The 8,579-nt window shown below is 40.2% G+C and overlaps 1 pseudogene; it reads right to left on the bottom strand.

The window, feature by feature from the left end:
• Window positions 1-1,278: 1,278 nt before the first annotated feature.
• Window positions 1,279-2,786, bottom strand: LOC148023341 (uncharacterized; annotated as a pseudogene).
• Between the last annotated feature and the right edge of the window lie 5,793 nt (window positions 2,787-8,579).

Raw genomic sequence — 8,579 nt, 5'->3', positions numbered from 1 at the left:
GAGGAGGTAGTACCTTGCCTCGAGGGCCCGATGCGCGGATGGGAGGTATCTACATGTCCTCCCATGGTGCCATGCCGCCTACACTAGGCTCCTCGTCTAAATGGGGTTACGGCTCCTCTGGGTCCGTGTCTGGCTCATCATCGATGTACCCTCCTATTAAGCACCGCGAGCCTCCCATCATCTTAATCCGGCCCATTGTCGCTGTAGATGTTGAGGGCGTGTTACCTACTAACTATGAGGCCGCACGTCGTCCTGGAGTTTGTAGTGTATGGCTGCCCCACGTTACGCTCTGTTCTTTGTGTGGTACTGATGTGGAGACCATATCGGTCTCATCAAGTCTCCATGGGCATTGAGTACCTTGGAGCGTGTTACGGTTTTGCACATTTACACGTGCAGTTTGCTTAGTGCGTGCCATGTGAGGAGAAGTATCGTGGGTAGAATGTTATGAAGTTGTGAGAGAATGAGGTTTTAAATTGGAGGTGGTCGTTCACATTCAGCCACCCACTAATGTCCACCCTCCTCGGGGGGTTTCACGCGGTACACCAATTTTAATTCAAAAATGACATAAATTGAAAATTTCTTCAAAGATACAATATGGCCTTAGGAGTTCCTTGCCCATATTTGGCCTACATGCACCCTAGTTTGATGCTAAGTAGCATGGGTTGCAGGGCCACGTGTACTTCTCCATGCCTCAAAACGGTGATGGGCGGGCTCATCGTCCGGCTTGTCTCGCAATTTCAGAGTTTCGCACACGCTCCATGTCTCACTTACGTCCAAATGTGCTTTGAAAGAACTAATTAAACATCTCTTGTAAGTAGTTTGACCGTACTCTACCACCTCCATGATGCGTATTTTTCAAATAAACCCCCCTCGCCCAGTAGTGCGACTTTTCCATGCCTTGTGTACTCCAAATGTCAAGCGACCCATATGTATTCATGAAGTAGGTCCCATGTGCAAATAAAATGTACTACACCATCCCACCAAACAAAAGAATTATTATTAGTGTGTGTCTATTTTTAGTCCTATATTTGTGGTGTTAGAATGGCATACCATATAATGGGTTATGCTTGTTTCACCCCAAGCATTAGTGACTATTGTCGTGAACTTGACTAGACGATCTTGAAACTCTGTACGCTGTTGTTCCGTTGTACTTGAACGAGACATTAGCTTAACCATTTTGTCAAAAGATGCCCACACTTGCTTTCTTCGATTATCGACCATTGGATTTGGATCGTTGTCGGTGGTGCACTTGCATAATTCCTTCCATAGCTCCCACATCTACTCTTCCGACTGCACCTCATCATCTTCTCCGTCCTCATGATGAGCTCTTGTCATCTTTGAGGGTGGCCTTTGAAGAAACCTTCTCCCTTTTGCACCACTCATGGATACTTGTTGAGCAATCTCATGAGTGACGCTAGAGTTTTTGTTAGTCACAATGGAAACATTTCCACCATGACACCCGATTGAATTTAGAAGGGCCTCTACTTGGGTCAGTGCATCTGTTGATCTTTCATTGGGCTTCATGGTGAATGCATAATCAATATGAAGCTTCATCAAACGATCAAATATATGCATGAATGCATGTAATGTGCAGAAATAAACATTACTGAGTGGGAAGTCAATGATAGGATTCCAATCATGATCCAAGCATGCCCTATCTAGCTCGTCAAGCATGGGGCAACTCAACACAGACGTGTCCCATTGTCTTTCTGCATCCTCACCCCCACCACCATCTTGAGCTTCCGACTGTGCGGTGGTGCTTTGTTCTAGTCTCTTCCCTTGTGAAGTGACATTTTGACCCTTCGTTGGTTTCTTGTATCCACGAGTATAGAATGGGCAAGGCAAAAAAGATTTTGCACCTTGCTTGCATCCAAGCAAGCACTTAATTGTCTTCAAATCTCCACCCAAATGCCACTCCACTTCAAATGTTCCAAATCCTTGAACATCCAACTTCTCGCTTGACATCATTTGAGCACAAATTGTCTCTGGTATATATGGAATTGTATCAAACATCCAATGGAGGACCTCGTGCATCTCTTTGGGAACTTTGAATGCACCTAGCCACCATATCTCCTTCTCCGATCAGACACTAAAAGAGGGTCTATGTGGAGCATCGAATCTTCTCACTTTGCACAAAATAAGGCATCATTCATGAGTGTTACGCTAATCCTCTCAGGCCTTTGACCCTTAACTATTTGAGACACACTCATCCAGCTTCAACACAAAAGCCAACTTCTCTCCTAGCACTACAAAACATAGAGGTCATACATTATAAGAACACAAAGATCATACATTGTAAAAATGTGTGCCCTCACCTACTTAGAGATCATTGCTTGTTGAAGTTTTCTCAGGTCAACAAAAATATTGTTGAACTTTGTATATTGATATCCATCTGCCTCTACAGATGCACTTGATCCATTCCTCGACCCCGAGCGCTTTTTAAAAATGCCAGGGATGCACATTGTGCCTTCAACATGCAGATACTCCCCTAGGCGAGAAAAAACATCTTAACTGCTTACCTTTCGGGCAAAATGAATCCTATGTGGTACAAGAAAGAAGTATTGAGTGATGCCATGCTTGCGTAATGCATCTTTCAAGAGTTGATGGACCGCTTGGTATCCCTTTGTGCTAATGCCCGCATCATCACATGCAATCAGGACATCAAGCTCGAACACTTTGTTAGAAAATTTTTGCATTACCTCCTTAGTGATTGCATCCCTCATGTGCTTTGACTCTGTTTTTTGGAGGAAGGAGATGATGTCTATTGGCTTGAGAAATCTCAACATAAGATATGCAGGATCAGTGCGGGTCTCACTAGCACACACCTCTTGAATAAAATTTCCGAGATTACATCAGCAACTTGTTAGTGTTAACATGAAAATGTATGTTTTAATTGAAACTTGATGGGAAGAGTATGCTCACTTAGTTGCTAACACTCTCCTCTTGCAAGCACCACCACCGAGCGCAAGTGTCTCTATAGAACTAAAGGTCTGTTTACGCTCCCTTGCTCCTAGTGGAGTCTCTTTCATTCATTGAATGGTATTCTTCAATTGTGCAATGGTACTCGACTTCTCTTGAACTTGTGTGAGGTGCCGACCCCAACTCGGGGAAGACTAAGCCTAATAGACTTTTAGTGCGTATGAGGCTGACGACCTCCCTCGTCCCGACTGGAATACCGAAGGGATTATGAGCAACCAACGTAGTCTATTATCTACCTCAAAGGGGAAACGTGGTCTCTTAAAGCCTCTAACTATTAATCAAGGTCTGCGACCTTAAGATTACAGTAAATAAACCTTGCACTTGGTTCATAGAGTTAACACCTTTTTCCCCATCAAGTGTGAGGCATGGCCGTTAACCTTTCCCCTAAAACAAGTTTTATTTGGGTTCTCATCCTTACGGTCTCCTACGGATCTAGAATTGTTGGAAAGCTATCCAACTTATCGGATCCACCCGGCCATGAATCGGAGTCATCACGACTACCAATTCCCCACTTTCCTTGAAGGGTCTAGTGTTTCCTAATTACTACCACACTATTTTAAATATACAAACAAGTTCCTTTACTTTATTTATGATACTTTGTGCGTTAAAACAGCCTTTCAAATGTTTCAAACAAGATAAGACATTGTTTACCGAAAACAGTCCCTACTTTGATTTAAATTCATTATTCAATTACAATCATTCATTTTTATTTAACGACGCTGCCTCCATTGGCCTTTCAGCCTTTCTGCGTCCCAACATGGCTTGTCGAGGCTTCCGAGTTCATTCACAGCACAACCCTTTCCCGCGCTTCCAGTGCCTTTCCATTGCACAACCCATCCGGGCTTCCAATGCCTTTCCATTGCACAACCCATCCGAGCTTCCAATGCCTTTCCATTGCGCGGCTTTCCAAGCTCCTGCGCTTCCAATCGACTCGGCCTTAGGCGCTATGCTAATACACCGGAAGATCTAGAATCCGGCGGTACCAACGAGGGTAGCTAACATCTCGTCCTAAGCGACTAAGGGTTTTTAATTGACTCATAGCCCCCGCTAAGTCCCCTTGCCCCTCAGAGATGCTCCTCGCTTGGCGGGCTTATAGGCACCACTCGTCTCTTGCCCAAGAAAAATGAGTAGCTTATCCCATCTCAAGCTACGATGCGCTAGCCTTCCAAAGTGGGGAAACGTCCCAATGGGGTGGAGGTTACGCCCATAGAACTTATTCACACGGCTGAAGCCGTCAATTCTGCCCAGCTGTGGCGAGAATTCAATTGTACCCATTAGAACTTTCCTTATTTAAAAATTACTTTTTTCCAAAAAAATTTGGGAAATTCAAACACTTCCATTTGGGAAGATCAAACATTCTTTTGAATTTAAAATACTTTAAAACACATGTGCGAGTTTCGTAGAACGATTGTTCGCATTTACGGTCAAGGTTTCTCTCAATTAGTCCCTAGGCTAAGACTAAGGTCGCGTATGCAATGCCTTTAAATTATGACATTAATTTAATTCAAGAACTTCGTAATTGAAAGCTTTTCCACTCACCTCGTGTACATTCGTAGTAGCGGCGATATTGTGTGTAGTGGCTGCTCCCAACGCTTCGTGTTCGTGACTAGTCCCGGCTTCGTTGTGTAGAGACTCGCGAGTGCATTTTGGGGCCATTTTTCACTCACACACAATAATAAACTCACGATGAAAATTTAAAAAAACTGACACAATTTTCACATATAGATTGAGGTTAGTGTACAGTGCGAATATGAATTTCCGTTACAATTACCCTATTATTTTTTAAATTTAATCTAATTTACAATTTTTAAAATAAAACTAGAATTTCCTAATTTTCTAGGTATTTTAATGCAGATTTTATTAATTTTTGCATATTTTTAATTAAAAAGTCATTTTTAACTCAAAATTTTGATTAAAAATTCCTAAAATTAGCAAAAATTATAGGAAAATTCTTTAAATTCTAAAAATTTTGAATTCTGAAAAAATTTCTAGAATCTTAATTTTATTTAGTTAAATTAGCTTTAAGTGATTTTCTACCCTTAATTAATTCAAAATTAGATTTTCATTATTATCCCTCGATCCTTACACTAATCTTCACACATGGTACTCACATCACTTTTTAATTTTAAGATTCTCTAATTTCTCCTAGTTTCTTTCCATAATTAGGAAAAGTAATTAATTTTTAATAATTAGATATTAATAGATTTTTGAGCATTTCTTTATTGCATCATACTTATATGCTATCTAATTTCGCAAGAAAAATATCAATTCTTGCTAATTGTGCATAATTTTGCTAATCGTGATTAGCACTCGCTAATTAAAATTTGGAAAATTAAGCATAATTAGACACACACACACGCATAGAATGCTTTTATATATTACATTGAGTGTATAAATGCTCATGCATGCTTTAATTAAAGAAATTGACTAGATACGTAAGAGGATTTTGATTAATGTAGAGAGAAGGAGAGTAATTGAGCTCTAATTGAGCTTAATTAAGGTACTAAGAAATTAATCTAGTGCTGAAATTCATTAATTTGCAGCAATTAAGAGGATATGCAACTTGAAAATTACAACATTACCTTAGCGCTTATGGTCCTTGCTCCTTCGCTGTCAACTTCTCTCTAAATCTAATGAGCGATTAGAAAATTAGGGTTTTCCCTAATGTGAAACCCTAATCTCACAAACCCTAACCCTAATTTCTCTAAAGCTTAACCCTAAATTTTCTCTCAAATTTTGCTCTAAAATTTTCTCTAAAAATGGCTAAGGATGGGGTCTTTATATACGGGAGTGCAGGGCCTTAGTGAGAGGGTGTTAGGAGCAGTTAACTGAGCCCATTCTCTCTTTAGAAGAGGAGCCTTCTCACATGCTCCTGACACTTGGCAATGGTTGCCTCATGCACCACACATGCCCAAGCCATGTGCCCAAAACCATGGTTTTTGCCCTAAGCCTTTTCACCATTCAATTTTGCATTATTCCCAACAATTCCTCATTAATTGAATTGAGTCTAATGTGCACATACTTTGTCCGTTTTCCCATCTGTTTTGACCAATGGGTATGTACACACATATAGCACAAGACTCCTTTGCGAATACGGTAATTACTCTTCAAAAAATGTACAAAAAGAAAGCTGAATTTGTACACTTTTAAAAACTCAATTCTCTTTAAAGTTCTTGTAAGAAAAAGATTCGGAATAGCACAACCTCGGGTTGGGATATTACATTCTCCCCAACATAAGGACTTGAGATGTCCTCATCTCGCAAAGAACTGAGGGTAATCCTTGAGAAATGAAACTTTGTCTTCCCTTGTCGCATCCTCGATTGAGTAGTCCTTCCATTGTACCAAATGCTCTCTTAGGATTCGGTTCCTAAGAATCCTTTCCCGAGTCTCCACTATTCTTTCAGGTTGTAACTCAAGAATACTCTGACTTGGCATGACAATCTGCTCATTGTCAATTACATGATATGGGTTCGGTATGTAAGGTTTTAACAAACTTACATGAAAAACATTATGTACCTTGAGATGTGCCGGTAGGTCTAGTTTGTAGGCTTGGGATCCTATCCTTTTGGTAATAGTGTAGGGTCTACAATACCTTGCACTGAGCTTCTTATACTTCCCTAGGGATAGTGAACTTCTTTTGGATCATACTCGAAGGAAAACTTTCTCGCCCTCTGCAAATTGTCTATCCGATCTCTTCGCATCAGCGTACTACTTCATCGTAGTCTATTATCTACCTCGCAGGGGAAACGCGGTCTCTTAAAGCCTCTAACTGTTAATCGAGATTTGCGACCTCAAGATTACAGTAAATAAACCTTGCACGGTTCATAGAGTTAACGCCTTTTTCCCCATCAAGTGTGAGGCACGGCTGTTAACCTTTCCCCTAAAACAAGTTTTATTTGGGTTCTCATCCTTACTGTCTCCTACGGATCTAGAATTGTTGGAAAGCTGTCTGACTTATCGGATCCACCCGGCCATGAATCGGAGTCGTCGAGACTACCAATTCCCCACACTCCTTGAAGGGTCCAGTGTTTTCTAATTACTACCACACTGTTTTAAATATACAAATAGGTTCCTTTACTTTATTTACGATACTTTGTTCGTTAAAACAACCTTTCAAACGTTTCAAACAAGATAAGACATTGTTTATCGAAAACAGTCCCTACTTTGATTTAAATTCATTGTTCAATTACAATCATTCACTTTTATTTAACGACGCTGCCTCCATCAGCGTTTCTGCGTCCCAGCATGGCCTGTTGAGGCGTCTGAGTTCATCCACAAGACAACCCTTTCCCGGGCTTCCAGTGCCTTTCCATTGCACAACCCATCCGAGCTTCCAGTGCCTTTCCATTGTGCGGCTTTCCGAGCTCCTACGCTTCCAATTGACTCGGCCTCAGGTGCTATGCTAATACACCGGAAGATCTAAAATCCGGCGATACCAACGAGGGTAGCTAACATCTCATCCTAAGCGACTAAGGGATTTTTAATTGACTCATAGCCCCCGCTAAGTCCCCTTGCCCCTCGGAGATGCTCCTCGCTTGGTGGGCTTATTGGCACCACTCATCTCTTACCCAAAAAAAATGAGCAGCTCATCCCATCTCAAGCTACAATGCGCTAGCCTTCCAAAGTGGGGAAATGTCCCAATGGGGTGGAGGATACGCCCATAGGACTTATTCACACGACCAAAGCCGTCCATTCTGCCCAGCTGGCGAGAATTCAATTTTACCCATTAGAACTTTCCTTATTTAAAAAAATTATTTCTTTTACCAAACAAATTTGGGAAATTCGAACACTTCCATTTGGGAAGATCAAACATTCTTTTGAATTTAAAATACTTTAAAAGACATGCGCGAGTTTCGTGGGACGATTGTCCGCATTTACGGCCAAGGTTTCTCTCAATTAGTCCCTAGGCTAAGACTAAGGTCGCATATGCAATGCCTTTAAATTATGACATTAATTTAATTCAAGAACTTCCTAATTGAAAGCTTTTCCACCCACCTCGTGTACATTCGTAGTAACGACGACATTGTGTGTAGTGGCTGCTCCCAACGCTTTGTGTTCGCGGCTAGTTCCGGCTTCATTGTGTATGGACTCACGAGCGCGTTTTGGGGCCATTTTTCACTCACACACAATAATAAGCTCACGAGGAAAATTAAAAAAAACTAACACTATTTTCGCATATAGATTGAGGTTAACGTAGAGTGAGAATATGAATTTTCGTTACAATTACCTTATTATTTTTGAAATTTAATCTAATTTTCATTTTTTGAAATAAAACTAGAATTTCCTAATTTTCAAGGCATTTTAATGTAGATTTTATTAATTTTTGCATCTGTTTAATTAAAAAGTCATTTTTGACTTAAACATTTGATTAAAAATTCCTAAATATAGCAAAAATAATAGGAAAATTTCTTTAAATTCTAAAAATTTAGAATTATGTAAAAATTTCTAGAATCTTAATTTTCTATCATTTTATTAATTTATTTAATTAAATTAGCTCGAATTTTAACTCTAATTAAGTGATTTTCTACCCTTAATTAATTCAAAATGAGATTTTCATAATTTTCCCTCGATCCTTACACTAATCTTCACACATGGTACTC

Source organism: Lygodium microphyllum, chromosome 16 (assembly GCF_053477565.2).
Source record: "Lygodium microphyllum isolate KBCC chromosome 16, Lygodium_microphyllum_v1.1.10, whole genome shotgun sequence".
Lineage (NCBI taxonomy): Eukaryota > Viridiplantae > Streptophyta > Polypodiopsida > Schizaeales > Lygodiaceae > Lygodium > Lygodium microphyllum.
This window is presented reverse-complemented; position numbering and strand designations above follow the sequence as displayed.